At 30.0% G+C, this 16418-nt stretch overlaps 2 non-coding genes across 2 annotated transcripts; one reads left to right on the top strand and one right to left on the bottom strand.

Moving 5' to 3' along the window:
- Positions 1–10441: 10441 nt before the first annotated feature.
- Trnav-uac (transfer RNA valine (anticodon UAC)) lies at positions 10442–10514 on the bottom strand. Its single transcript has one exon. It is a non-coding gene; the product is annotated as a tRNA-Val (tRNA).
- A 674-nt stretch (positions 10515–11188) lies between these two features.
- Positions 11189–11270, top strand: Trnal-aag (transfer RNA leucine (anticodon AAG)). The gene has a single exon. It is a non-coding gene; the product is annotated as a tRNA-Leu (tRNA).
- Positions 11271–16418: the final 5148 nt, after the last annotated feature.

The following is a 16418-nucleotide window of genomic DNA, read 5'->3' as shown; positions in this document are numbered from 1 at the left end:
TATTTTATAAGAACAATGGGTGAAAATTCATATTAAATTTTAATTTTTTTTCCCCTTTTTATATACGAAGTACAGATAAAGTATTGCAATCGTAAAAAAAATTTGAATTCGAGATTTTGAGAAATCTTCCCGTTTTAGATCTCCCTAAGTTTGAAAAACACATTTTTGGTATTGCACATTTTGGACTTACTATTTAGCGAGAAAGATAATTTAAGAAGGATTTGAGTTGGACGAATGAAATTTGATATGTAGTCTTTATACCAAATTTCTAGATTTCCATCAAATTTTGAACAGTTAAATTTACAGCTTGGCAAATTTCATAAGAGCTAAATGGATGCCATTAAAAAGACACTTTTGAAATTTCAAAATATCAAAAGAGCGTCGTTGTTCAATAATATTTTTAGATGTCGTCGTGGAAAAAAGCCAAAACTGCGTTTAATTTCCAATTAAAATTTTAGTGAAAATGTCAAAATATCATTCCGAAGTGAATTCTTCAAGGCATATTTATGTCAAATTTGATCAATCTAGGTCTAGTGTATAGGGAGCCAAAACACATACCTTTATTATCAGTATATATATTAATAAATGAGAAGGAACGGATTAATGGCAAGCGTATGTTTTTTTAGTAAGCAATAGTCATCTCTTTTGTGCAGAATGTAAATATAAAGAGTAGAAATAGAATTGTCATGCATGAACATAATTTTTGAATCTTAGATAGCACCTGAAATGAATCAATCAGAATCACCGCCATTTATGAGTTTAATTATTTATTACTTAGTTGATCCTGTTTCTTAGTTAGGCAGAGGAAAGCAGGATGTAAAGCAGCTTATTTCTAAGGACAACATAGCTTTACATCATGCACTCTTCGTTTGATAGAGAAAACGGCCCCTGAGTATAGAATTTGCCACCAATATAAACGTATAGAACGTATGCCAGTAGAGAAATAATAGAACAAGTTAATAATTTATTGCTTAATTAATATTGTTTTTTTTTAGTTAGGCCGAGGTGAGCACGATGTAAAGCGACTTATGACCAAGGATGTCCTCACTTTACATCCAGCACTCCTATTTGATACAGAAAACCGTTCACCAGTATAGGACTTGCAAGACCGAGTTAGAGAGGGCTAAAAAATCCCAAGCTTTATTTCTTGTTTCACCACTATTAGCAATACGTTTTGTAAACAATAAAAGTACAAAATAAGATTCCAGAACAGAAACAACGTGTAACACGATTGAAGTAAGAGTTCTAACCTGTTAAAAATACTTCGGAATTACATCTTAGAAGACAAATTGCTTGATGTTTCAATCAGAGACTTGACTAGAACATGGTTGGTATCATCAAATGGAATGTAAATATGCGATCACACCATAGCCGACCCCATTGTTAGAAGTCAGCTGGATTGTTCGTTTTTGGCAAGAGTTCAAATTTCCTTAGGATTATCTGCGTCAAGAGCAAGTGATGATGTACTCGTTAAATACACGATATATTCTTAAAAGAAATCACAATCTATCTGTTAAGTTTCAAATTTTTAGTAGAAAATAGCAAAACAAATCTCTCTCTCTCTTTTTTTTTTTTTTTTTTTTGACATTTGCTATTTCAAAAAAAATCTAGAGAAATTACTTCTTTAAGGTATATATTTGGTGGCAATCTTGATTACAAATCAACTGAACTTAGCAAATCTGCTGGTGATTGGGTTACTGAAAATTAATGTAATCGTTTTACCCGGAAGCAATAGGTATTTTCCCCCATGTGTAATTAATTAAAAATTTACAATGTAAAATAATGCACAGTTGCTGGCGAAAAGGAAAAAAATTTAGTCTTTGAGTCCGATATCTTTCATTGCAGACTCATACAATGCATAAAAATTTAAAAGAGGTTATTTATATATTCAAACACGTGCTAACTTAAAAAAATTACCAACATCAAAATTTATTTTTATCGCCAAATTTCAAAACTGTATTAGAATATTTATTAACCATTATTAAAGGGATCTCTCTAATCCCGGATAAGAGATTTTACTCAATAACTGAGAGCTGTTTTGAATAAACATAATTAAAATTCTGTTTAGTAAGCGAATTCTATTCATTTTTTTGGTGACATTTGTATTAGTTGCAGTATATGAAATCAGCAGGTCACCCTTTCCAATCTAACTGTCACAATTAATTAAATAATATCCAAAATCGCTTTGATTACTTAAAGTTAGAACACATACACGTAATTTTATATTTGAACAAGCAGGAGTAGTCTTTCTGAAACTTTCTTGCTTATTCTTTAATAAATGTATTAGTGTATTATTAACCAATGTCACTGGGGGACAATAGTTACAAAAAAATTTATTAGAGGGCGATTTTTTTTGCGGACGTTTGTTGGTATGTTGTCAATACGCGAATACCAGAAAACTGAATGTGAATTTCTGACAACCCTCTTCCGATCGACCAAAACTAAAATTTGGTAAAATTCGGTACAATCACAAAATTATATACCAAATTTGGTACAGAGCTATAATTGCAATCACAAAATTATATACCAAATTTGGTACAGAGCTACAATTGCAATCACAAAATTATATACCAAATTCGGTACAGAGCTACAATTGCAATCACAAAATTATATACCAAATTTGGTACAGAGCTATAATTGTCATCAAAAAATTATATACCAAATTTCATATATATATTTAAATCGTTGGATTTTGAGTTATGTACCTGTGAAAGCGCATACTAGCAGATGGTTAAAAATTGATCTATTTAGTTTCAAATTTGAAACATATCTGTATTTTAGATGTTAAATATATGTTCCAAATTTGATCCATCTCTTCGTTTTGTAGTTTTTCTATTACATTGTACTCAGGCAGTTAACAGGACATACTTTCAGAGTAGATTTCGTTCAAAGTTCAAACGCAAGAATTTGAAAAAACTCTATATTTCAGAACTTCTTGACTTCGAAAAACACACTTTTGGTATTATATTTGTCTGACGCTGAATATGATAATTCGATATCGCTTTCAGCTAGATGCACGAAATTTGGTATAGGGTATGTGGTGGATTGTGATGAGCGAGGATAGAACCAGGGACCTTGTGGTTCGCAGTCCAGTAACATGAGCACGATACAAAAGCAATTGCTCGGGTAGCGTAGCTGTTAACTGGTTTATAAGCTTTCACCACATACTCTCCCTCCAGCGAGTCGGAGGTGAGACGAACGATATGGCTGTTAAGTGGGGATGTTTTAGCTGTTGATTTTAATGCGCCTCTACTTATTTGAGTAGCGCCAAGCGTTATGGCGAGCGTGTGTGGGTGAGTGGTTGCCGATGCTGTTGCTGCGTCAGGTGAGTCTGACGACTTTGGTTGCGGGTAGATGGACAGCTGTACGGAGCTGAAGGTTCATCGCCCGTGGTCACCAATGTGGCGGATTGTGATGAGCGAGGATAGAACCTGGGACTTTGTGCTTCGCAGTCTAGTAACATGACCATGATACAAAAGCATTTGCTCGGGTAGCGTAGCTGTTAACTGGTTTATAAGCTTTCACCACAGGTCTTTACATCAAATTTTAGATGATTTCTATTAAATTTTGAAACGAAACGACAGTTAGACTTCTGATTGTCTGGCTGCTCAAATATAAGTTAGCATGGTTATCACAAAACGAAGCAAACTGGAGGCATAAAATTTGGTACGCATATTTAGCATTTAAAATGCAAATATCTATCGAATTTGGAGCCAGTCTGTCAAGGGATTGATGGTTTGTCAGTCTATATTTTCACAAGCATATAAACGCGATAGCAGTAAAACGCAATGACTTAAATAATGAAATTTGATATGTGATGTTGCAAGTATAATTTTGATTTCATGAGCAATTTTGGTTTCAATCGGTTAGAAAAAAAAGCGCTAAAATCCGAAATTCGATTTTCGGGTATAAAAATTGCATACCAAACATAATCGGCTAATATCAAACAATACATATAGTAAAAATGCTAACTTCATGTCAAAAATCAATATTTCGCAAATATTCTTCGTCAGTGCTACGTAAGGCATTCTCGAAAGTCTGCAGTTTTAAGAAGGGCAGATTAATAACTTTATTAGACAGTATGTGAAAAACCACTTCTGCTGGTTAAAAATATTTTAACTACTTCTGCTGATTAATATTGCTTCAGCTGGTCACAATATTTGGGGGAACCACTTCTCCTGGTTGAAAATAATTTAATGTTAAACTAATCAATTCTAAAATGTTATCACGCTATATTATATCAAGCAAGTAGTTCGAATTTCCGGTAATTTTTTATGTCATAAATCTAAATTCCGGATTTCAAATTATATCTTTTTATCATTTTATTTGATATTGCCGGTTATGAGCGATTTTATGTGTCTCAAAATTCATACTGGAATCTCAACTTCGTTATACTAGATTTACTCGTTTCGAAAATGTAAATAAAAATATTTTGAGTCTCTATTGTTAAGATAAAATCTCTCACAACATGAGAAATAGCCTATTTATTGTCATGAGAATTTTTTTTATAGGAATAAAAAGTTGTCTCCTCATAATTCATTTAATCAAACAGTTGGTTTGAAATGGACCGATTGTACTTGAAGAAATAAAAGAACTCCCACGAATTGTCATTTATCAGACAAGAAAAAGTATATTCCAAGAAAGAAACCTTGATCCACTGCTTTTCAACTATAATTTTTAATTCCCACCATAAATTATTCGTTGATTCTTTACAATCGGGATATCTAAAAATATCACAAATGTACATCCAAAACTAGTATGATGCACTTCCTTTTAACACACACACACTCTTTGCGGAAGACAACTCGACCGACGATTTTCCTAACCTCAACCGTAACAGGGGAGGAGTAATTAAATATGGAGATGAAGTGCTTTGTTCTTTTGCGATAAATGACTTTCAGCATCCGGACTAGACGAACCCGAGTCAGCACCATTAACCTATCCCCATGTCATTAATATTCATTTTGGGTGAAGCGGTCATTGTCAGAAACTAGTTTATGCTGCTGGAAAAAAGTTATGCCTTCAACAAGTGGTAATATCTGAATAGGAGAGGAAATCCGATTTATTAATTAAATGTGATTAGAATGATTTAAAAAGTGATATAATTTTAAAAAATAGAAGATTTGCATTAACATCAATATATGCGTAATCAGTTACATGTGTTGTGACTTATGGCACTTTACAAGCCAGCTGACAGTTATCTGTCAGCATCAGTTACATGATAATAATATATAATATGTACAATAATTAAAATCAGTGGGAGTAGTCTTCCCAAAACTTCCTCGCGTACTCTCTTAAATGTGTTATAACAGAGGCCTGTTATAACACCTATAACTTGCCTGGCATTCGTGTATAATGGTTCAGAAATGTTAACTTTTGAAGTGAATTCAGCATTTTTACTGAAACTATCGTGCCATGCTTGACGAGTTTTTTGGCGATTGAATCCTGGCAAGAGGTTAATAGCATCCAAAAATCGAATCTGTGTTTTAGATCCGTTTTTCCCACCAAACTGAAACAAAAATTTGACTTCATACCGAATTTAATATATTGAACTCATTGCGTTATATATTTTTGAAAGTACAGACCGACAGACGGTCAACCCCTTGTTGGATTTACTTCGAAATTTGATAGGTGTCTGCCTACACTATAGATGTTAAATGTTTGTACCTAATTTTATTCATCTAGCTCGCTTCGTTTTATAGTTATCATGTTAATTTATATTCGAACAGCCGAACAGACAGACTTTCATGAACGGATTTCGCTGAAAATTTGATAGGAATCTATAAAATTGGTGTGAAGACCGTATACCAAATTTCATCCCTCTAGCTGAAAATGTGTTTGAGTTATCTGTATCATGAACAGACAGGAGTACACATTCCAAAAAATGTTTTTCGAAAGGATGGTTTAAAACGTAGTGATTCGTCAAAACTTCTAATTGGAATTTTTTTTTACGATTACTATACTTTCTCTATATTATGTATTCGGGAAAGTAAAAAATATTTTTTGATATAAGTTAGAGATTTTTTATCATATAAAACCATATTTTGAATTTAAAATCTCAGAAGATGTGAAAGCTTGATACAATTTATTCTTTTTTTAAATCACTTTCTCCTAGTTTCTACTACCCAAAATATCATATCTGAGTTAGTTCCAATTTTTAGCGTCTGTTTAAGAGTAGTTAATTCAGCAAATTCATTGCATAGTCTTTTCTTCAATTGAATCGTCTACTTGTGCATTATTCTTATATGCTACAATAGGTTTAAAATTAAACGAAATGCCAAACATTCATACTTCACGATTAATTTACCAGACTAAAGTTTGATGACTGTAGAGTATGAACCTTCTAATTCTGAAATATGATCACACGTTATGGAAAGGTATTTAATCCAATGTACAGTTATGATAATCAAAGGGTTCGGAAGATTTATTAATATCTTCTAAATAGAAAGAATAATTCTATTTCCCCACCTACTTGCAGCGAAAACGCACCGTAACAAAATTCAAGTTCTGCAAAACAAGTTACTAAGAATAATCACTAACGCACCTTGGTATGTTCGAAACGATGTAATCCACAACGACCTCAAAATTGAAAGCATAGATAACTTCATCACCAAACTTTCCAGGAGCTTCTTCCAAAGGATTAAGGATCACTCAAATCCCACCATTGCTCAACAAACAGATTTCGCACACTGCAATAGTAAATATAACTTTCCGTATGCCACCACCAAATGGTCCCTTCCACTCAAACCTCCGTAACTCTGTAGCCTTTTTTAAGTTTTTCCCCCTGTTCATTTTGCACCAATTCACTATTATTATTACTGTCCACTTTTACGCACCTCAAGATTTCTCATATTTCACCCGGTCTCATAACCTCATCTAATATGCTTTTTTGCTAAAAATTCTCAGGGTTTCTAATTCAGGTACCACAGTCACATCCATACTGAGTAGAAATGTTTAACACTGGCACTCAACAAAGCATCTAAAGTCAGTCAGTTTCCCGACCTGTTTTCTGACTTATTCTGATTGAGAAATTGGATAGAAAACGGAACCTGGAACAAGCTTCTTCCATTGATGTTCTTTGGTCAAGCCATACCTTTACTTCCATCGGAGAGTTTTAACATTGTATTTTATCAAGGCAGGATTAAACTGTCCGGAGTCTTAAACAAAGAAAGTTTCTGGGCCTCTTTTTTCTTCCAAACATAGGATTTTTTTTTTATTGATTTTAATTTAATATTTATATAAACAGCTTTGTAGTTATCAATATTATTGCAAATTAAAATAGCCAAGAATTTAATTGCAAATCACACTTGAAAGAATTAAATGCAACGTGAATTTAAAAAAAAAAATGAAAAATTGAAGTTTAAATATATATTTTTTTAAAAATGGCGAGCAAAAATTACAGAATTTTAAAATACATTATAAATTTTAAAGTGAAAGTTTTGCCAAGACTTGAAATCAATTAAAAAATTATAAAAAAAAGAGAAAAAAACTCAATTACATTGATCTATAAGTGAATTTGAAAACATGTAAAAATAGAATTCTAAAGTTTAAACAACATTTGATTTTAATTTGATTATGTCTGAATATATGGCCCTTGCAAATCAAATGAAAGCATAAAATTTGATTGCCAGAAAATGCCGCAAAAAACGCCTTGGAGCTCCCCCCCCCCAAAAAAAAAGAAATCTATGGTTTTCTTTAAAACTGTGCAATATTTTCCGCTAGATATTCTAAATTTTTCTCATTAATTAATTAGGCATTTCTTTAAAGGAGATATGCGATGTCTGCTGAGTAACTAAATACTTGGATAAACGCTTTTATTTTTTTCCGATGAATGATTTTCGACAACCATTAACTTAAAGTATCGGTCAGTGTCTGCTTCCTTGTTTATTAATATTTCTTTTTCGACGAGCGGTCATTGTCGGAAACTAGTTTATTCAGTTTGGAGAAGGTATGTTTTCAACAGGTGGCGATTTCTTTCTTCAGGGAATGATTTATAGGTTGTGTACGGTGTAAAGGAAGTGAAGAATTATCAGAAAATTACAGAAGAGACAGTTTTACCAATGTTCTTTGTAGACAATGAAAGAATTAGAGGAAAAGAAGGGAAACACGATGTGACGCTTCATCAAGTGTCATTTCAGTAGGCAGGTTGCCAGGTATCCTAGATTAGTCTGGAAAATCACATATTGTAAATGTATCCTGAATTTCAAACGTACCGAAACTTACATATATCACAATCATGTTAAATTAGGTTTAAATTTAAAAAGTTAATTAAAATAACCAATCTCTGCTACTAATAAAGATGATTGATGTGTGTATCTGTCGGTTTTTCTGTGTTGGCATGCTATATGCCAGACCGTTTGATTTACAGTTACTAACTTTAGCACATATATGTCTTGGAATTGTCTACTTTAAAGATTTTTTTTGAAATTTTATTTAGAATTTTAAATTATAAAAAATGAAGCTGAAGTTTTTGGATTTTTCCACAATAGTTTTCGAAAATATTACTGCAGAAATAGAATTTTATTCTATTTAGAAATTTGGTATGTTAAAAAATTATCTTTTTAATATACCAATTTAATAGTCGTGTGAATTTTTTTCTGAATTTTGGAATTTTTTTAAAAAATATTTTTGTGTATCTAATTTCTGGCAACAGATTATATTGTTGTCTTAAAATATTATTTCATCAAATTTTTGATTTTGGGATTTTCTTCCATTGTTGATTGTTATCGAAGAAAGTTTCTGTTTAGTATCTGTGTAATCTAAAAGACAATAAAAAATGAAGGTATGATACCTCAAAATTTAAAAGATAGATAAACCAGGCAGTCATGTTTTTAATAGCACCGTGATGTATATGATTGATTTTTGTAAGAAAGATTCATGTACAGAATGAACAAAACATATATAAGAGCATTAAAATAATATAACTTAACATAACATAACTTAACTTAACAAGGCATAACTTAAATATCTATAACAATTCATTGCTTAAAAATAATCTGTAGATGGAATCATGGACGTGAAGTTTATGTCTAAAATATTTACTTGAAATTAAATACAATCAATATCGCAAGTGAAGCAGCTGATCACCACAGGTGGCAAGCTTGTGGTGAATAGCATATAAGCCAGTTAACAATTACACTACACGAGCATATGCTTTTGTATCCTCTTTATGTTATTAGACTGCGAACCACAAGGTCCCCGATTCTATCCGAGCACATCACATATCGTTTCATTGGTGACCTCGGGCGATGAACCTTCAACCTTCGTACAGCTGTTGTGGCGCTATCTACCCGCAACCAAAGTCGTCAGCCTCACTTGACGCAGCAACCACTCACCCACACACACTCACTACTCAACTGGGTACAGGCCCATTAAGAGAACAGCTAATTACATCACCACTCAACAGCCATATCGTTCGTCTCTCCTCCGACTCAATGGAGGAAAGTTTGTGGTGAATAGCATATAAGCCAGTTAACAACTCTTCTATCAAAACAATTTTTTTGGTATAATGGTTATGTTACTACTGCTAACCACAAGGACCCAGGTTCTATCTTCACTCATCTCAAACCACTGCAAGCTTTAAATAAAAATAAATTAACCTTTCCAATTTTCATGTTCCAGTGTTGTCCTCATTGTCTGACAAGGTTCAAAATAACGAGGTACGTTCCAAAACAGATTTAGTGTTGCTTTCAAACGGGATGTTAATATAACTAACCTAACCTAACTGTACTTGCACTCAGTGACAACTCATGTTGATAATATCTCAAAAACTATACAGTGAATCATTTCGTCTAATGAAACAGCCCTACATATGTTTTTAATGTGAAGCAAATGCAAATCAAGTATATAAATAGAAGCTATCGATAAACATCGATGATTGATATTCTACTTAATTAAACACGATTTCTATTATATTTATTTTGCAACCTACTAACCGCTTTTGGCGATCAATTTATTTTTTCGGAATAGTGGCTCTCTTGGCCACTATTTCGAAATTTATAGAACACTGAAATTAATTTGAATATCATCATAACAATAAAATCATTTTACATAATGTGCATTAAAATAAATTGAAAAAAAATGAATAAACTTAAGGAAAAAAAAACCACACAAAAACTATACGTAAATAAAATTGGTATTATCAAAAGGTATTTGTTTGAGCTTTAAGATAATATAAGAAATACTTTTATGAGAGATTATTTTTGAAGATATAACTGCAAAACATCATTAATTTATTTAATTTTTAATTCAAATTTGGACTGAAAAGTTGACATTGGCCTATTTTTTTTTTTTTTTTTTTAATCTTAGCTCTCCCGTATGCAACGTTTACTTGAGATCGGATAAAAGCTGTAGTTTTCTAAGAAAACATTAAAAAAAGTACTTTTTCAAACCTGTGAATGCCTTATCACCAGTTGTTGCATTAAAAAGAAAAGTCAACTCCTGGTTCCGCCCGGGATCGAACCGGGGACCTTTCGCGTGTAAAGCGAACGTGATAACCACTACACTACGGAACCGACGAAATCGAAGTTGAGTAGCATATGACTTGCAAGAGCTAACATTTGTTATCGTAAAATGAAAGCCTTTGACATTCGTGGAAATGATTAAAAAAAAATGTCGTTGACAGTTATATTTTTGTTCTAGATTTTTATCTAAAATGTATAGAAAAAAGGCATGAATGGCAAATTAATATAAGTTACCTCACAAATTATTTTTTAATGTAACATAAAAGAACCGATTCGCAACAAAATAAATTATTTTAATTGAGGATCTCAACAAAAATATCTTTACAAATTCAATTTTTTTAAAAAAATACTCTTCATTCTTTCTCTTTATCGCGGTTAAAAAAAGTATTAAAATTCACAAAAATCTTGAAAACCAATAACAAAACCCTTTTTTTTTTTCTTTCTTTTTTTTTTAAAGAAAATTAATTGCAAATTTTTGGTTTGAACTTGAACTTGAGTCATTCGATAACAAGGCATATTGCAAACAAAGCATTTTTTTTTTGCTGATCTAAAGTTTAAAGTAACTTGATTTTTCTTCCTTTTATTCCGCTTTCCTATAGTTAATTCAACTTAAATATCTTTTCTGTTATTAATTATTTTAACTAATCATGAATTATAAACTCAATTCAACAATTCATGGTTGAAGTTAAGTAATATAATTAATTTGTGCTACACTATAAAACAGTGGTAGCGTGGCCGAGCGGTCTAAGGCGCTGGTTTAAGGCACCAGTCTCTTCGGGGGCGTGGGTTCGAATCCCACCGCTGCCATAAATGTTTTGATATTTCGGTTGTTATCTGTTTGAAACAAAAACTTATTTAATACTAATTGTTTTCAAAATTTTTGAGTTTTAAACAAATTTTGTATGCGGATTTGAACAATTTATTAAAAATTTCCAAAAATTTAACAAAATTATAAAAGAAATAAATGTTACTGTGAATTAATCTCATAAATGGTTTGGTAATTTATAAAAATAATAAAACAATTGATGTAATTGATTCTGATATAAAATTTTTTCAATCACAAGAAACATTTTTTTTTTTTTTGTATCTTAGTTTAAATACCGGAAATTTATATTTTGAAATAATGACGTGTGTTTTTATAGGTGTATATTGAAAGTACATTTTGTCTTAAAAGTTTATTTATATATTTATTATTACTTAGAGAATAAAAATGAAAATGATTAACTTAAAAAAATATATGAAATAAACATAGCGCTCATTGTTGATATTATTTTTGCACTTTTATTCTGAAAACAGCTGTAGTTACAGATGAGTAATTTTCATGAACATTCCACTCACCTTTATTTTTTCGTTTGGAAATGATGATGACACATGCATATTTAATGATTTTATGTTTATGCAGATGATTAATCATGAAAAATTTAGGAAGAAATTTTAAACATGTATTTTCGGCAACACGAATTATTCAAAATTTAATATATCGTTTGGTGGCTTGTTTCTTTCTTTAGAGAGAAAAAAAAAGTTTTTTTAAAAAAATTAACTATAGAAGATATTTACACTGTAACCTTTCAGAAGACAATTGTTAATATTCTACAATTAAAGTGTTCTGTAAGAATTATGGAATAATCATTTACAATTATACAGTATAAAGAGAAGTGACAAGTTTTAATATCCATTCGGAAAAGAATTTTGTAATTAACTAAGACTAATTTTCAAAGGTAAGAAATTTGATCTCAAATAATATTTAGCAATGTCAGATGATTCAATTTAACAAATTATTTTAAATGATTTTTTTCAGTAATGTAATTTATAAATACTAAATAGAATCGGGAATCTCAAAATGCTGCAATTATGACCTGTTTTTCATGTTTTATTAATGAGATATAGATCTATCAATATGAAGAGTTGTTTAATATGTTCTTTCAATGACGAAAATTGAAAAATATCATTATACTAAACAATGTATGAATTTATATAAATGGCTTGAAAAAATAATTGATGGATTTATCGTCATTTTAGTTGATTTCCGAAATCACTTGGAAGACAGTAAGTTTTTTTTAAATCAAATTGAAAAAAAAAAAAAAAAACTAATATAAATATGAAGCATGGAATGTATTTTGAAATCAAATTTATTAGAAATCTTATTATAGTTATCTTGTTCGTGAAAAACATTTTTTATATATATTTTATATATGAATATATATGTATATTAAAAATTATCATAGTGGAAGGAAGATAAATTATTCGATAACAATTCGAATGAATTATTTGAAATATCAAAATGCCATTTAGCAATTAACATTCTTTTTCCTGCAAATAAAATTAATTAAATGTTTTGAAGCAAATAAAAGTACAAGAGGTAAGTGGGAAATATTTTATAACAGCCTTTGGAAGAAATATGATTAGAAATTCGTGCAATGGAACCAAGAATTGAATAAACATTTTGTGGTAACGGTATTGTTAAGAATAAACGCGCAAAAACCAAATATGATTTTAAAAAATTTCCATTGAACATAAAAAAATCATTACATCTGTATTTAAAAAATGAAAAAAAAAAAAATGAAACATTGAGGAAAAATAGGAAGGAAAAAAAAAGTAGAAAAATAAGCATAAGAACAATTTTTATTCAGTCCAGATGTTCTATTTTGTAACTTCTCTGTGCTGTGTCTATTCTTAGAATTCTGTAATGGTATTATTTAATTAATAACCGATTACTTTTTAATGAGATTGAAAATAATAAATTTTTCATGTTTTTTAATTTTTATAATGGGATTTTTTGATTGAGACGTTGAAAATAGGAGAAAGCGTTTACACTTTTACGTTTCCAAACTTTTGAACCAACGATCTAATTTTGTTTCCAAATATCCAAAGAATTCTTTTCAGAATTTTCAGAATGATGAAAAGACATTGAATTTATCTTTTCCACCTGACTTATCTGGGTTTATAGCTGCTATTTCTTCTTCTTCGTACTTTTTTTTTTGTATTCTTTAAAATTTTTTCTTTTGCAAAATGAAGAAATAAAATTTCGTTGATTTATACACTGTCTTGGATTTTAAAGTAAAGCATGAAAATAAAAAGTTACGACACATAATTTTTCATTTTCATTTCACGCGATACGAATCAAACAAAGAACAGATCATATGAAAAGTAGGACTTGGAATATATTTTTAATGCAGAAGATTTGATTTTTATGAGTATTTAATTTATGAACTTGGGCATTTTTACAAGATAATTTGATATTAATAAAATTATTTCGTGCTCCTGGATATTCGCGAAATGCTCTCAGTCGCTGTATTTTTGAAATTCCATTGTAGTTTAGTCCCATTTCAGTTTGAAAATTTCATATGCATCTATAAGAAAGTAAAATTGTTACTGGCTGTAAAAAAAGAAATGAATTTAATTTGGTTTCTACGAATAAGTGAGTAAATATCTCGATAAAGAAAGCTTCAAGCATTCCTTTTACACTTAATTCCTTTAAGATTGTTGTCAATGCTTTCACTGTCAGATCATTGATATTATCAGTGATTTGATAGCATCAGTAGTACTTCTCACCTACGTACATCTTATACAGTGCAAAATTCTGGGAAATAACTTTTCTAAAAGAGTTTTCATTACAGTTGGCGAACTGAAGTACTTTTGTTTAGTTACAAACGATGCATTGTTTTAAAATAGATGCAGGGAAAAAAAGTCATTATTTAGACAATTCATAACAAAATCTTATTTAAATTTTAAAACAATTCACTTTTTCCTACATGAAGTGCAGTTCACACAAGTGCAGTAAACTGTAAATAATATAATAGTAGAGAAACTGTTTTCAAACTTAAATTGTTTATTTAAGCAGTTTGTTCTTAAATAATTGATTTTTGTTTAGTCTATAGTTAATCCTTATATTTGTCTTTCGTAGAATAATTTGATTCTTTATTTAGTTTGTTTGAAGTGATAATGCCACATAAAACATCTAAAAAGATTTTGTTACATAATATGTGATTAAAAAATAATGCAAAAATTTAATTTTTTGTTATAATAATTCCGTTTATGGTTTAAAAGTATAAATAGCAATTACAGAAAAGAATATTTGTATAAATGAAGAATTTGAAACAATCATAAAATATTCTTAAAAATTCTGAGCTCCACGACATTTAATGTATCAATTCTGTGATATTTGAATTAGTTAGTTTAGTAGCAGTATATATTTAACATTATACGCAATGTAATACGCATTATGCGCTCTATCATTAGTGAAATAAATTTTTAATTTGATTCTTAATTTTCATTAAAAAAACTTCTTCGTTCAATAATTCAATGTTCTTCTTCGTTCGTAACAATCTTCGTTCTTATCAGAAACTTTCCGAATATTCCCTCAGACTTTTTGTGTTTTATGATGTATGAAAAAAAAAAAAAAAAAAAAAAGAACATAAATACAACGGGAAACTTTAATCACAAAATTTTGTTCTATCAAAGCATTAGGTTAAATTATATTTAAAATGCTATCATGGGATAATTTTTTTCTTTGACTTTGGACTTTGAGATACTCCTCCCCCCCCCCTTCTAAAGATTTGCAACAGCGTTGGGAAACGGGTGTCTACAGAATGCGCAACAAGATTAGATTAGATTCAAATGAAATTTAAAATTATATTAGATTTAAATGCGATGGTAAAATGAATAAAGTTTCTCTTCATTCTATTCATTCTTATCGTTTTGAAACTTTCTTAATACAAATGTTTTAAAATTCATGAATACGGATACTGTCTACGAAACTGTTACACTTCCCGGAAGATATAGTCACGGCTGCAGTTACAAAAAAAAAAAAAAAAAAAAAAAAAAAAACATGCCGATTTGTATTTCTTTTTTTAAAGAATATTTAAGAAGTCGTGACAATGAGCTCAATAGCTTGACCGGTACGGTTAAAGCGAGAGGTCGGTCAGGCATGACCATTTTCAGTTCATCCTGCGCTTTTCTTCGTTTCAGATTGTGCATAATATGAATTAATTACAACAACAAAAAATATTTTTTGGTTATTTTTATTATTTATCTTATTTATTTTATTTTTTGTACCGGAACAAATTGTCGATCTAAGTTCATGGCTGTAAAGCGTCACACCAATCTTTTTTGTTGATATTGGTTTTTACCCTTAAAATCAGTGTAGCGCTATATATCGTTCATTTCTGCAAGTCGTACCTTTTGAAGAAATGTCTGATGTTGAAAGAGATAAATCGAATTTTAATGACGCGTGAAGCCGATTTAAAAAAAGATTCGAATGTCTAATCGGGAAAATCAGAAACCCATCTTTCTGAGTATTTTTTAAAATTTTCTCATAACAATACCAACAATAACCTGGATTAAAAAATGTATATACTACCGTTGCTAGATACGCATGTGGTGTATAAATACTGTAATTAAAGTAGTGAAGAATATTGTTGAAAAATATATTTACAAATATTTTTTTTTAATTTGATAAAATTAGAAAAAAATATTGCTCAGAAATAAAATTGATATTAATGAAAAGTTAAGTTTTTGAACTTTAAGACAACAAAAAATAATTGTCATTCTATAATTTACTCCAAAATAAATAAAAACAGAAAAGCAATAAAATTTCAATTAATTTTTAAATATGAACCTTAATTAAATTTTGAAAATCCTTTCTAAATGTAAGGTCTTCTGGTTATTAAGTTTCTCACTTTTATTTTATGACGATAACGCAACAAAAAGGAGAAGGCAATGCAATTGTAAACAAAAATCTCGGCAGATTGCAATATTAACTCTTCGCCCTAAGTTGAAAAAATAATATTCGTTACATTTTTCTAATCGATATTTTTTGCTTTTTTTTGGGGGGGGCCATCTGATATTTTTACGTAATTCGCAACTCACTCTCCATTTACTCATATTTATATTAACGTTTTTTAAATATGTATCTACTACACAAGAAGTAATACCGTGTCGAATTTGGAAGCTCTT

This window comes from Argiope bruennichi, chromosome 7, assembly GCF_947563725.1.
Source record: "Argiope bruennichi chromosome 7, qqArgBrue1.1, whole genome shotgun sequence".
Lineage (NCBI taxonomy): Eukaryota > Metazoa > Arthropoda > Arachnida > Araneae > Araneidae > Argiope > Argiope bruennichi.
The sequence above is the reverse complement of the archived record's forward strand: the minus strand, read 5'-3'. Positions and strand labels throughout refer to the sequence as shown.